Source organism: Cotesia glomerata, unplaced genomic scaffold (genome assembly GCF_020080835.1).
Source record: "Cotesia glomerata isolate CgM1 unplaced genomic scaffold, MPM_Cglom_v2.3 scaffold_14, whole genome shotgun sequence".
Classification (NCBI taxonomy): Eukaryota; Metazoa; Arthropoda; class Insecta; order Hymenoptera; family Braconidae; genus Cotesia; species Cotesia glomerata.
In genome coordinates, this window is record NW_025401775.1 from 510,696 (window position 1) to 527,072 (window position 16,377).

Genomic DNA, 16,377 nt, shown 5'->3' on the forward strand with positions numbered 1-16,377 from the left:
AACTCCACAGTAAAAAAATCAATCATTCTACTCTTTGATAGCTATAGCTATAACTAATATCCAAGTGTTAGTTATAACTATTAGTTATAACTAATATCCAAGTGTAACAATTAACAATCAAGGCGTTACTAGATTATATTGTGACTCTGATTAAGACTACTGCTTATGTATTTTGAAAATGTATAGTTACTTATAAACCGCGATAACATTCTTTGTAACGACATAGCGAGTATTCACCACTTGATAGCACAAGTATATCAATGTTACACCGGTATATGTGATCTGGAGTTCCACGACATTATTTATTAATGTACTATTTCTTCATGTTTTACAATTATTACTTGAAAAAACACTTTATTTATTATCGAGCAAGCATTACTAAGCCTATTTGATTATACCTCTTGATACACTAACTCAAGTTGTATCATAACGAAATATTTTTAACTTCTACATCATAAAATTCATCGTTCATTATAACGATGACACTCAGTATTGTATTACTAAATGAGCGATAATGACTTGACCAGCTTTAGGCCCTGATTCCTTATTTGCAGATGAACTATTTTATCGTAACCATCCGTTGTTGATAACGCTCTGACGTCGAATCTAGTAACTTCTTCAGCGTTGAACTTATCATCCATTCTCTTTGTAACAAAAAAAATAAATTCAAACCGATGGTGGAGAGGCCAGTTGTCACTTATCCTTGTTTAGGTCGCCCAACAATTGACTAAAAATACGAAATAAACAAAAAAATAACTTGGGAGGTAACATTTGGCCTTCCAAGCAACCAACAGCTTTTCCTCAGGCTGGGTTAGTGCACGATTTTGATGAACGCCAGTTATTCTTTTTACTAGGGAAATAACAAACCCTTTATTTCAAGGGCCGATCTGCAGGTATTCAAGGAAACGATAAATAATATACTAGTATTAGGAAAGAAAAGGAGGAAGTAATTTACATAAATCAAGATATTAATAAATCAGTAGCAAATATTAATAATAAAAACAAATAAACTATTTATTCAAAAGAAATTACTTAAACTAAGTCTAAAGTCGAATTCCTTTGCCGGGTAAACTGCATAACAATAATAATAATATCGTTGCGTACAATTCTTGATCTAGTTATTGATCTAGATCCTGAGTAGACCATTTATTTTACGACGACGTTGATTATAAAATAGAAATTATGTCTAAATAATATTAAACTAGATATACCCGAATTCCTAAGTCGGGTTATCTCGACGAATGACAATTATGAAATTGCAATAAATGAATACTGGCCGACTCGTTTAACTATTACCAATAATCAAATTTATACTTTTGCATTTTCCTCGTTACCTGTCCCGATACCCATAGTTGGACTTTGTTATTAATATATAAACAATGGAACAATAAAATTATAAATAGTCCAATACAATTTTCTAAAATAAATGTCAAATTAATGCTTAAGAACTAGTAATAATAATATGATTGTTCTTAAATATAATAATAAATAAAATACAATAACTAAGTTAATCAAATTACTACAAAATAGTCAAATTTTAGGGACACACCGAGTGTGGATCTGTTGCCAACATTAGGCGCAGGGAGAGTCGCGCATGGTAATGGAATTCGTGTCACATCTTCACCGATTGCTGGTGAACTCGCTGAGAATGCAATCTCAGTTACAAAACAGCTCACCATTGAGTTGTTCTGACTCTTCATCATTCCACCTTCTCCAGATGCTCCAGTTCTGGTTGCTTCTGCAAGTACGACGCCTCTATGGAGCCTATCTTGACCGCAGCTATGGATATTCGTAACAATTCAATTTTCAGAGAGGTTTTAATTTTTAAAGATGTAGTAACATGACCTTGGGTGATCTAACTACGAATTAGCCAAATTTGAGAATCGAATCAAGTTAATCGAGTGCTCAACCTAATGACCTTGAAACTGATGCGAAACAACATTTGCACTAACAATAACTTTTCAATTATAATTAATATATTATAACTCATTATAACATTAATACACCATACTTTCCACGGAACACGGATTTATAATCCCACTTCTGATCTGTAAGACTCGGTGTATATATTTTATGTACCACTCATATTTATTTATTCAACTACAAGTACTAGTAAACTGACAATGATTACGGAATGAGGCAGGTAATGAAAGCCAATATAATTAAGGGATGACGATAACTGGGCGACGTTGTGCTAAGACCCATCGCGTGAGGTCCTCATGGAGGGTGGCGTCGAAATTCCCCTAACAATCTTTCTTGTAACCCTCTCGACTCTCGTCTTGTCACGGGCTGGGAGTAAAACCTAACACCACAGATCTTAGGCCTCACGATACTCGACAGCCTTTAGCCTCGGCAATAAGAATAGCGTTGCTTACGTTAAAAAATCAGTCATTGTGACGTCATTTTCGGTGAGCCCTCAGAAAAAAGATGCATCCGCGTTGACAGCAAAACTCCTAGCAGAATCATTTGAAGTGAAAAAAAAAGAAATACGTACTTTAGTTAAGGGGTTAGGGGTAGTCAGAGGCACGAAAAAATGAGAATTTTCAGTATTTTTTTTTGCTATTAAATCATGTTATTTCAAAAAAGTAGTAATATGGCATTATTATACAATGTTTTGACTTGAATTCACGGAAATTTAAAAAAAAAAAAAATTTTATTTCTAAAGTTATAGCTGTCTGTGTTGACCCAGTTCCAAAAAAAGGTCCTTGCGGTGACAATCATAAGTCCTTGGAGATTCATCTAAAATCAATCGGATGAAAAAAATTAGTTTTATAAATAGATAATCCTGGGCCTGATCAAAGGATTTTTTTTTTTCAAAAATTAACAAAATGGCGGCTTCAGGAAATTTTTGTCTTGATTTTTGGGAAAAAATCAACAGTTAATTGGTCTTAAAAAATTGAAATTTTCGAAAAAAAAAAAAATCCTTCGATCAGGCCCGAGTTTATTATGTATTCTAAAAGCTGTATAAATTTTATTAAAATCTACTGAGCGGTTTTCGAGTTACAGTTGTCACCAGTTCAAAAAACATAGTTTTGAGAAAAACGCGTTTAAAGTTTCACACTAGATTCACGTACAGAAATACGAATTATTAAATTACTTACATCGAGTCATCTATTCCTGGGCCATATAATAGTTCTTCAGCCATTGTGGAAGTTTCCAAAACATCAATTTGCTGTTGCCTACGAAGCATTCTGCCTTCCCGATTGTTGTCGTTGGCGCGCTGATCTGCCATTTTCACACATGCAGCATCCAATTTTTCAGCATACCGATGGGAATTAGACCCACAATTAAGTCCTAGGGTATCCATAATCATTAATAATGAATTTGTACCTTCATTAAATATACAAGTAGCTATGTATGCAGCAATTTGTACGATAGTAGAACTAGTTTTCACGGTTTTTGGGCATATTTTCCACACTAGTTGGTTGAAGCTCTCATTATTATTCTGATTAAATCCATCTACACATCTTGAAAGTAAATTATCATTACTGAGATCATCGTAAATCGGTTAAATAGCTTTTAAAACATCAGGAGGTAAGGGAGAATAATCTTGAGTATAAGTATCAAGCTCTCCACTTGCTTCAGCGCGCTGGTAAGAGCACCAAGAATCTTCGCCTTTGGGACACATATCATGATTCGGATTTTCATCAGTCGAACCGTAGTGGTAAAAAGTTGCCATAATAGCAGATTTCATATCTTCAATAGAATCGCAATGACGACGCATTGATAAACCATAGTACACAGTTAATTTGTCTATTACTTTTCCAGTAAGCCTACCTCTACCACCAAGACCTTTTTGTTTAGTTTTCAGAGTACTCAGTCGAGTCTTCATCTGCTTCTGAACATGGCCTATACATTCCTTTTTATTTATGGTTTTATTTTTGTAAGGATCTGCTTTTATGATTTCAGAATAGGGTGACAATAAACCCTAACAGGGGGTTTCTTGAAGCTGCCGCTAGCTATCTGCTCCCGAGCGCTTTGAAGTACCCGAGCTCTCTTTGTTATTTGTCGAATAACTCAAAAACTAATTATCGGATCGACTTGAAATTTTCAGAGAATATTTTTAAGATATTACACATAACGAAAATGCAAAAAAAAAATAATTGATTTTTTGAAAATTCTGACTACCCCTAACCCCTTAAGACTTCAAACTAGGACTTGGACGAAGGAAAAAAAAATGAAAATTGAAATTTCGGTAGAGGTTTTTACAACAAAATAAAAAATTTGAATAAAATTTCGCAGTATTTTTTTAACTTCCCGTTAAAAAAATTGAAAATTTTCAAAAATCGGGAAGTTATTGGTTTTACCGCGTTTTTCGAAAATCGACTTTGCATCAGATCTCGGCGTTTTGAGGTCTTAGGGAATTCTCCTGAATGTTTCCGTGATGATGTCCGTATGTCTGTATGTGTGTGTGTGTATGTGTGTGTATGTGTGTGTGTGTGTGTGTGTGTGTGTGTGTGTGTGTGTGTGTGTGTTTGTGTGTTGTGGCCGTATGTAAACCTATCATAACTTTTAAACGGTTCGACCAATTTCATCGCACTTGGTGTCATTTGAAAAAGCTCAGCCAAACTTAGATTTTAAATATAATTTGACAGATTCGAAACATTAGATTTTGAAAAATTCCAAAAACTTACAAAAAAAATTAGAGAAACAATTGACCCTAAAGGCCATCCTTGCAACTTCCCGTTATTTTCATACTTAAGCGCTCAAAATTGCACTTGATACGTTTTTGAGCTTTTCAGGCTAAAATATAAAATTATTTTGTCATTTTGAGCTCTCCGAGCTCAAAAATCTGGTAACAGTTTAATAAAACACTATTTCTTGAATTTTTAATCCACAATAACTTTCGAATGAATGCATCGATTTTCACGCGGTTGGTGACATTCGACGCAGTTTTTCAGACCTTATGAATAATCTTGAAGTTTTAATCGATCAAAGTCGGAATTTCGATGTAATTCCCTAAAAACATTTTTTTCGGTATTTTTTCGACAACGATAACGCACGAATGAATCAACCAATTTTGACCGGGATAGCGGCGATCGACGTGGTTTATTTTTTATTTTTAGAGCTGATGAGTTATTTCAAAAAAACCTCATTTGAAAGAAATTTTTATTGTATTGTTTTTTAGATTTCTCAAAATCTACCGGTTCGAATGGATCCAAATTATATTCAAAATCTGAGTTTAGTCAAGTCCTTTCTACAAGCACCAACCGCGATAAAATCGGTCAAGCCGTTCAAAAATTATAAGAGGTTTACATAAGGCCACACACACACACACACACACACACACACACTCGGGGCAGAAGAGATACTGCTACCGGGCGCGTCTCCCCGAGCGGATGGGAGAACTCTCGCTGTCCTTGGATGACACATAATCTCTTAGTTGATGAGGTACAGCGGGTAGGAGCCAAGTAAAATAACCAAACAAAATAAGCTCCCGTGGACAAAACTCCCCTTTAATGGGTTGGTCACACTGTTGGTAACTGACCTAGCAAGATGATTGGTTCCTGCTGTAACTCACTGGGAGTATCCGGAACCTGTATCGTAATTTCCGACGATGCAGGCCACGGCTGATGTGAGCTTGCTCTGCCGAGGTGAAAGTTGCAGCAGTGGATCAGGAGCCAGCCACTTCGGGCCTTGATTAGGAAGTACGCAGTGAGTGTTAGAGAACGGAATCTTCACCGCTCCGAGCGAGTCTAGTCCGTCCGTGTATTCCGGGACTGGCTAAGTGTCGGCTAGGCCTCAGGGAACTGGGGTAGGAGTACTATCTCCGAGGGTACACCCGTTCCTAGTTATGGCAACCCGCTCCACTCCGTACGATGCGCTGGTAAATCAAAAAAGTATGAGTAAAAATATGGAAACAAACAAGAGTCAAAACGGGGCTCACGCCCAGCAAGCAGCTATCGTAGCAAGCGCTGAGATGAAGAGGGCACAAGCGCTGGAACACCTTGATAAGCTTACTAGAGAGCTGCATGAGTTTGTTAAGTCTAAAGTCAACATCCACAAAGAGATCAAGACGAAGACAACCGGCGTAGTCAACGCCCTTCAAAGGTTCAGAACACTTGATGACGGATGGCAGGCACAACAACGGCAAACTCCCAATGTCACACCTAAGAAGAGCAGACAACCTGCCGCAGACACCGTCGAAGAGATGGACACCGGTGCCGAAGGCGATGGTGAATCTGTAACAGAAGACAGAAGCGACACTGGTGTCAGGTCTGGGAAGAGGAAAGACCGTAACTCTCCTGACCCAACGGTCAACCAAGTAATGAAGAAAAAGGACACAAAACCAAGTCCTCCGAAAGAAGTGGCGGCACGGAGTGCCAAAAATAAGGAGGTCGACGCGTGGCAAAAAGTAGAATCGAAGAAGAGAAGGCCGGAGCAGGATCACCTCCCAAAGCAATTGCCGAAAGAGCCACGACCGGAACCTAAGCGGAAAAAATCTCGCAAATGGATCAGACCTGACGCGCTGATAATCCGCCCTGCCGAAAAAGAGAAGTATTCCGAGATATTGCGCCGCATAAAGCGTGATGTCCCAGCAGACCAGGTTCAAAATACCGTCGAGAAGATCCGCAGGACAATGACCGGAGATATGCTGATCACGTTGTCAAGGAAAAGTGCTGACAAAGGCCAAGCCTTGCAGAGGACCATCACAGGAATTCTTCAAGACGATGCTAAGGTAGTCTGTAAAGGTCCACAGGAGACCATTGAGATTCGAGACATCGACGAAGAAACGACGAAGGAAGAGATCCAGGCCGCCCTGAAAGAGGAAGTTGGAAAAGATCATGAGATATCTCTAGAAGGAATAAAAATCCGTAAGGCTTTCAGAGGTACGCAGACGGCTGCAGTCACTTTACCTATGACCATCGCGCGAAAATTAGTGGAAGGAACCGGCAAGATCCATGTCGGGTGGGTTAACTGCCGAATCAAAGCGACGACGAGACCTATCCAATGCTTTAAATGCTGGCACTTTGGACATGTTGGGCCCCAATGTAAAAGCCAAGTAGATCGATCTAAACTCTGCATCAGATGTGGACAAGAAGGGCATCGTATCGCGGACTGTAAAAATTCTGCCAAGTGTGCAATATGTGCTGACCAGCAAGGAGCAAAGGACGTGGCTCACCATGCCGGCACCTACAGATGCCCGGTATATCAGGAGGCGCTCCAGAAGTTGACGAACAAACAAGCATGAGGATATTGCAGCTCAACCTCAACCATTGTGAAGCAGCGCATGACCTGCTCATGCAATCCGTGCGAAAATTAGAGCTGGACTTGGTACTGATAGCAGAGCCATATAAATACCTGAGTACCCAACCCTGGGAATCTGACAGCACATCCAAAGCTGTCATCTGGTCATGTGGCAAGCTTTCTTTCCAAAATGCAGTCGACAACAGCAATGCCGGCTTTGTAGCAGTATCAGTAGAAGGCATCCGCTTCTATAGCTGCTACGCACCACCTAGCCTCTCCATTGTTGACTTCACTGATTTCCTGGATCGACTAACCGAAGATGCGAAGCAATACCATCCAGTAGCGATAGCCGGAGACTTCAACTCCTGGGCAGTTGACTGGGGCAGCAAACATACAAACGCACGAGGGAAAGCACTACTGGAGGCCTTTACTACACTAGATGTGGTTTTGCTCAACAGTGGTGATACGCCGACCTACACCAAAGGTGACGCAAGCTCAATTGTAGACCTCACTTTTGTCAGTAATAGCCTTGCCAGAGGCGACTGCAACTGGAAAGTGTTGGACATCTACACTGCCAGCGACCATCATGCGATATTCTGGGAAATATCAAGCGACCAGAACCCCAAGAGACCAGTCAAGCAGTCTAACATCGTTGGTTGGAAGGTAAAATCTTTTGACCCAGAAGCATTACTAATAGCCCTCGATGGTGATCCGATCAACACTGGATGTGCAGAAGAACAGACTAAGGACCTGATGAGGAGAGTAACACATGCTTGTGATGCCAGTATGCCTCGTAAACGTGGCATAAATTCGAGACCTTCGGTGCATTGGTGGAACGACCACATCAGCGTCCTCCGTAAAAAGTGTCATAAGAAAAGAAGAATCTCTCAGCGCGGCTATCAATGGCCCAACTCAGTGGAGCTGATCGCAGAGTACAAAAAGGCGCGTCGTGAACTGAATAAAGCCATCAAAGAGAGCAAAAGAAGATGCTGGAAAGAGCTTATATACGAGGTGGATAAAGACGTGTGGGGTAGGCCTGATAAGGTGGTTATAACCACCTGAAAAAACAACAAATACCATCACCTACGTGTCCTCAACTTCTTCATAAAATCGTCACTGCACTGTTTCCACAGCAACGCAACTACGATTACCAGTTGGCGCCAGGCAAATTGGACGACATCCCACCTGTCACTGAAGAAGACCTGCTGGAGGCTTCTAACCGTGTAGGGAATAATAAAGCGCCGGGATTGGACGGAATCCCTAATTTAGCCTTGAGAACCATCATAAAGGCAGCTCCAACATTATTCCTAGACGCTTATAATGCATGCCTCAAGGAGGGGACTTTTCCTCGTAAGTGGAAATAGCAACGATTGGTACTGTTACCTAAAGGGAAGAAACCACCAGAAGAACCGTCATCTTACCGACCACTTTGCATGCTAGATACGGCGGGTAAGATACTTGAGCGCATAATTCATCAACGAATAGATGCAGTAGTCGACCCACTCCTGGCAGACAACCAGTATGGATTCCGGAAAGGACGATCAACCCTGGACGCGATCAATCTGGTTGTTAGCACGGCTATAGAAGCGATTGCAGGAACCAGATGGAAGGGTGGCACAAAGAAGTATTGCCTGGTGGCGGCATTAGACATTAAAAACGCCTTCAATTCCGCCAACTGGAACTGCATCATGCAAGCTCTTCGAGAGAAAAACGTTCCAGAATACCTGTGTAGAACAGTGGCCAGCTATTTCACCGATAGAGTTCTTAAATACGACACGAAGAATGGTCTAAATGAGTACGATATTACCGGAGGTGTACCCCAGGGCTCTGTACTTGGTCCACTGCTGTGGAATATCATGTACGATGGCCTATTGAGATTGAAATTGCCAAGAAGTGTAAAACTCGTAGCATATGCAGACAACGTAGCCGTAGTAATCGTCGCTAAACACCTTGACGAAATTAACAACATGTTCGACATCACCTCCGAGCAAGTCCATCGGTGGATGAATACGGTAAACCTGCATCTGGCTACACACAAAACTGAGGCAGTGCTAATATCCAGCAGAAAAGTGTTAGAGACCATCAAGCTGAAAGTCGGCGAACAAGAAATCACATCACAACCTCACATCCGATATTTGGGAGTGATACTTGATGCCCGTCTCAACTTTAAACAGCAAGTGGAACAGGTCAGTGCCAAAGCGTCAGTAGTGAGGGCTAGTCTCGCACGACTGATGCCGAACGTTGGAGGGCCAAAGCAGAGCAGGAGACTACTACTATCATCAGTTGTCACATCGGTGCTCACATATGGAATATCCATTTGGGCAGACGCGCTGAAGTTGCAAGAATCATGGAGAAAAGCTGGACCAGTATATTGACTGAGCGCTGTAAGACTAGCCAGTGCATTCCGCACGATATCAGAAGTATCAGTGTGTGTCATTTCCGGAACTTTGCCGCTTAGAGTTCTAGCTGAGGAAAGACGGAACCTTTACCAACGAATGAGGTCAACCACACTAAGTGCCGAGGAACTCAGAGCTGAAAAACGGCAGAACAGCATCGCACGATGGCAATCGCAGTGGAACGCCGCGACAACAGGAAGATGGACACACCGTCTCATACCGGTTTTAAAATTAAAATTAAAAATTAAAAATTTTTTCAAATGTGGCTTCTTTGGAATATTTTTTAAACGGCTTTACCGATCGATTCCAAAAACTCATCAGCTCTCAACATCAAAAACCACGTCGATCGCCACTTGTCCGGTCGAAATCGGTTAATTCGTTCTTGAGTTATCATTGTCGAAAGAAAACCGAAAAAAGTGTTTTTTCGGAATTACTTCGAAATTCCTAGTTTGATCATTCTAAACTTAAAGATTCTTTATGAACCTTTAAAAACTGCGTCGAATGCTGCCAACCGTGTAAAAATCGGTTCATTTATTCAAAAGTTATTGCGGTTTGAAAATTCAAAAAATAGTGTTGTGTTTAACTTTTATCATATTTTTGAGCTTGGAGAGCTCAAAAAGACACGAAAATCATATTTTTGAACTCGAAGAGCTCAAAAACTTAATAAGAGCAATTTTGAGCGCTTACGTATGAAATTAGTGGGAAGTTGCAGGTATGGCCTTTACGGTCAACCGTGTTCTTAATTTATTTTTAATGTTGTAATTAAAAACAAAAATCCTCTCTCCCAGACATTGTAAATTATATCTCGAAGACCTGTCTAAGGTTTTATCAAGATTGATTGAGTAGTTCTCGAGAGATCTTGACAACCGTCTTTGAAAACATAGTTTTGGGAAAAACGCGTTTACAAGTTGTAAGTGACAATGAAACAGCATCTTGAGCACGCTTTTTTTTAAAACTGTATCTCCGAAACTATTATTCGGATCGATTTGAAACTTTAGGACAATATTCTCGAGATATTATAGAATTTAATAAGACAATAAAAAAAATCGATTTCTTAAAACCGTAAAACTCATGCAAACCCTTAATAAAACTTTCACTTACAATTTCATCCGGGTAAAATTCATGGGGAATTCTTCTGGAATTCAGATTTGTGTCAAACTATGAATTCCTCAGGATTTCTAGTAGATCACTAAAAGAATTTCGTGACTTTTTCACTCATTAGTCAATGATACACTTCGGAGTATTAATATGCTCTAGGAATCTTAGAATGGAAAGAGTAGAGGGGGTTAAATCTCAATGCAGCGGAAACGGAAGTCCCTGGGTTTGTGTGTGACGGATAGAGGAATGAGTGAGAGGCGTGATGCGGTTTTTCTTCTCACAGAGGTGTTTTTCTTTTTCCCGCCAGTATATTAGTAGTATTAAGATTTTGTTATTTAGGTTAGATAAAGTATTTTAAGTATTTTTGTATTAAAATTGAGGGGGTTTTATTGTAATTCGATTGTTTGTAAGCATAATAGGGGTCCGTAATTTGTACCCCTGAATGGGCAATGAAAGCATTTAATAATAATAATAATAATAATAATAATAATAATAATTTACTATAATAAGTAAGCGGTGCTTGCTACGTGGCCTCCAAGCGGCGCATCGCGGGAAACGCAGACCATAACACCAGGTCTGTAGGCGAACGACGTAGCCGATGCAGTGGGCCAACTACCCACTGCATTGAAATACTGAGTTACAACAAGGCGTAATCTCAGAAGTGCTCCCCACAACCAGTCCTTTTCGGATGAGGACCATTCATCAGGTGGGAGGAGCACGCCGGACCCGATGAACGATGACGACCCTGGCGCTTTAAGGACTTTCTTTAAGTGGACGGAAGAACTACGAGTCGACCTCTTGGTGTGCTACCAACGTAGCGAGCCGGGGGTGAGCGGTTATATGGCCCGGATGCACACTCTTTAAAGTGATATGCATCCGGAGCTAGAGCATTTTACGCCTAAACACCTGCGTAATTATGCCGCTTATCTTCGGCGTAATAGAAGATCGCTTGTGCCGGATAGAAGGCAGTCTAATAGACTTTCCTTTCCGGCGCAATTACACCAAGAGCGACGCCGTTCCTCCTTGGATGACAACAATCCCTTTATAGGACGGCAAGTAAGTATATCTAAAAAGATAACTTACTCCCAACAACAGCTAGAAGCGGTAAATAAAGATCTCCGTGCAAACATCCTGGAGGATTCCACCCTGCTCACTGTGAGCCAGGTTGTGTATGGTGCAGCAGTTTCGGCTTTTCCGAAAGAGAGACATTGTCTCTCGATCGAGGCAAGGTTGAGACAGCGCATCTCACAACTTTGACTCAAAATTGACAGATCCCGGAAACAGGTCTCCCGCATTCAGTGTGTGATTGAGTTTGAAACAACTCAAAGAGCATACACGCCCCGAATTCGGCGCATTGCTGCTGAACTTCGGTGGCGTCATCACACACTGAATAAGAGTACTCTTCTTGTCATCAAGGAAGAGTCTCTCAATAAATTGCGGGCTTTAGTGACTGCCAAAAAGTCACTAGAGAAAAGGCTGGAGCGGTTGGTCGACAACTCGTTGTTTCGATCCAGCCCTTCACGCTTTCTGACACCAAAGACCGATGTTACCGGGAATTATCCAACACCTGAGCGGGTGGAAGCTTTTTGGACTGAGTTGTATGGAGATCAACCAAACGTGAACGCCGATACTCCAGCTCTGGACGACTTTAAAGCATTCTGTCGGGAACACCGTAGACAGAATGCTGATGAAGAGAGCCCTGTAGTGAGTGTGAATGAAGTTCGTTCAGCTCTAAATGGCAGCAAAAATTTGGCTGCCCTGGGACCAGATGGCATAAATGTCTTTTGGTGGAAGAAGTTTACTTCTACCCACCTCCATCTGGCCCGTATATTTACATCGTACATTAGAGCTGACGAACCGATTCCAGACTGGCTCGTGGAAGGGCGAACCGTACTGATATCAAAAAAAGGTGACTTGTCTGACCCAAAGAATTACAGGCCTATCACCTGCTTGAATGCGGTTTATAAAATTTTTACAAAAATTTTAAACAACCGTATTTTGCAGGAGATAGAACCTGTATGGCAACAGATATATGAACAGCGTGGCAGCAAAAGAGGCCTGTCAGGTTGCAAAGAGAACTTGATAGTTGATCGATGTGTCACACAAGATGCGATCTACTATCAACGCAACCTGTCAATGGCCTGGATCGACTATCGCAAGGCATTTGACTCAACTTCTCATGAGTTGATTTTATATCTCCTCAAATGCCTGGGGGTCAATCCTGAAATAGTGGAATGCATTCGGCGTACAATGCAGCTCTGGCGAACGCGTTTTCACATTGGAAAAGGAAACGCATTGCACATAACCGGAGTTGTAGAGTACAAACGAGGGGTCTTCCAAGGTGATTCCTTGAGCCCTCTGCTGTTTTGCATCTCACTGCTGCCTATATCTGTTGCTCTCCGTAAAACTCGTGGGTACTCTGTGGGGCCTCCGGGTGATCGAAAATACTCGATTACCCATCTGCTTTATATGGATGACCTGAAGCTGTATAGTGCTGATGAAGATCATCTACAGGCGGCTCTTAACATCGTAGCAGAGTACACGCGGGATGTCGGAATGTCTTTTGGGTTGGACAAGTGTGCGGTCGTACATCTGGCGAGGGGTAAGTGCTCTGTTACGGGTGATGATGTCGAGTTGGTAGATGGGAGCGTTTTAAGACAATTAGACGCCGGAGAGTTGTATAGATATCTAGGAATGAAAGAGCACCGCATGCATGCGGTCTCCGAAGTCCAAGCAACTCTCCGTAGCGAGTATGTTAGGAGACTCCGGAAAATTTGGTCCTCCGAACTTTCCGGCAAAATTAAAGTCTCCACTACTAACACGCTCGCTGTCCCAGTCTTACTATACTCTTTCGATGTCTTAAAATGGGCCCGAAAGGATCTGCGAGATCTCGACATCAGAACCCGTAAGACTATAAACATGAACCGGAGCATGCACCCCAATTCATCAGTCGCCAGATTATACCTGTCCCGGTCGATCGGTGGGAGAGGATTGCAGAGCTTGGAGCGGCTTCACGATCGTTTAGTCCTGGGTTTAACACACGAAGTTGTCAATTTCACTGCAGATGAGGATGACTTTCTTATGCAAATTGTTCATAAACATGAGAATGCGCATAAGGGGTCGTTCTTATATAAGGCGGCAATATATGCGGCAAGAACCCTTGGTCTTGGAGAAATAAACGCTCTTATGGAACTCCGAAAGGAGGAATTCAAGAGCGTCATCAGGAACGCCGCGGAAAAACTACTCCTAGGCAAACTGATGGACAAGTCTATGCACAGCGTGTTCTTCAAACACGTGCGTGATCATGGCTTGTCCACCCAGCTGACGTTTTCCTTCTTAAAGTCAGCTGGCCTGATGTCCGAGACTGAAGGGTTCATATTTGCTTGCCAAGATGGTGTCATTAACACTCTAGAGTACCGTAGCAAGGTGCTCCAGGTGCAGCTCCCGGACACGACCTGCAGGGCGTGTAAACAACATCCGGAGACGCTTATGCACATTTTGTCAGCATGTCCTGTGCTGGCGAGAGGTGCATACATCCAGCGTCACAATGCTGCCCTGAGAGTACTGTACTACTATCTTCGTCACCGCTACGGTATTGACGTGACACCGGTGCTGCCTTATCTGCCAGGAGATATTCCCCAGGTTGTTGAGAATGACAGTTGCAAAATTTATTGGAACATGCCGTTTGCAACAACTCGGCGGATAGATCACAACAAACCTGATATTGTGCTCTTCGACAAGGCTACTCGTGACATTTATGTCATTGAGTTCTCGGCCCCGGCTGAATACAACATCTCAGCCAAAGAAGAGCACAAAAGACAGATATATCAGGATCTCCTGTTTGAAATTGGCAAACTTTACCCAGGTTACCGTGTCAAGCTCGTCGTCCTGATTGTTGGCGTCCTCGGAGGGATGAAACAGTCTTTTGTATCCTCACTTGCCAGAGTTCCAGCTTGCTCATCAAAAGCTGAATTCTTGGCGGTCAGGATGCAGAAGGCTGTCATACTAGGTTCCCTCCGTCTACTTAGGAAAATGACTTTGGCCTGCTGTGATCACTAACCGCCTTGTTGTGCGGAGTGGTCCAGCAGTAATGGATGGAGCTCAGGCTGGGCCCTCGGAGAATCGGACTCCGGGGACAACCCCCCTGAGCATTCAATAACATAATAATAATAATAATAATAATAATAATAATAATAATAATAATAAGCGGGCTTGTTACGTGGCCTCCAAGTGGCGCACCGCGGGAAACGCATACCAGAACACCAGGTCTGTAGGCAAACGACGTAACAGGTGCAGTGGGCCAACTACCCACTGAAACTACCCGCATTGAAACTCTGAGTTACAACAAGACATAATCTCAGAAGTGCTCCCCACAACCGGTCCTTGTCGGATGAGGACCATTTATCAGGTGGGAGGAGCACACCGGACCCGATAAATGATGATGACACTGGCGCTTTAAGGACTAACTTTAAGTGGACGGAGGAACTGCGAGTCGATCTCTTGGCGTTTTACCAGCGCAGCGAGCCGGGGATGATCGATTACATAGCCCAGATGCACACTCTTTGGAGTGACATGCATCCGGAGCTCACACATTTTACGCCGAAACACCTGCGTAACTATGCCGCTCATCTCCGGCGTAACAGACGATCGCATGTGCCGGATAGAAGGCAGTCTAATAGACTTTCCTTTCCGGCGCAATTACACCAAGAGCGACGCCGTTCCTCCTTGGGTAACAACAATACCTTTATAGGACGGCAAGTAAGTATATCTAAAAAGATAACTTACTCCCAACAACAACTTGACACGGTCAATGAAGATCTCCTTACACAGATCCAGGAGGATTCCACTCTGCTCGCTGTGAACCAGGTTGTGTATGGTGCTGCAGTTTTGGCTTTTCCGAAAGAGAGACATCGTCTCTCAATCGAGGCAAGGTTGAGACAGCGCATCGCACAACTTGGCGACAAAATTGACAGATCCCGGAAACATGTCTCTCGCATCCAATGTATGATTGAGTTCGAAACAACTCAACGAGCATACACGCCCCGAGTACGTCGCATTGCTGCTGAACTTCGGTGGCGTCATCACACATTGAATAAAAGTACTCTTCTTGTCATCAAGGAAGAGTCGCTTAATAAATTGCGAGCTCTAGTGACTGCCAAAAAGTCACTAGAGAAAAGGCTGAAACGGCTGGTCGACAATTCGTTGTTTCGATATAGCCCTTCACGCTTTCTGACACCAAAGACTGTTGTTACTGGTAATTATCCAGCACCTGAGCGGGTGGAAGCCTTTTGGACTGAGTTGTATGGAGATCAACCAAACGTAAACGCCAACACTCCAGCTCTGCATGACTTCAAAGCATTTTGTCGGAAACACCGTCGACAGAATGCTGATGAAGAGAGCCCTGGAGTCAGTGTAAATGAAATTCGTTTAGCTCTAGATGGCAGCAGAAATCGGGCTGCCCCGGGACCAGATGGCATTAATGTCTTCTGGTGGAAGAAGTTTACTTCTACCCACCTCCATTTGGTCCGTATATTTACATCCTACATTAGAGCTGACGAACCGATTCCAGACTGGCTCGTAGAAGGGCGAACCGTACTGATACCCAAAAAAAGTGACTTGTCTGACCCAAAGAATTACAGGCCTATCACCTGCCTGAATGCGGTTTATAAAATTTTTACAAAAATTTTGAATAACC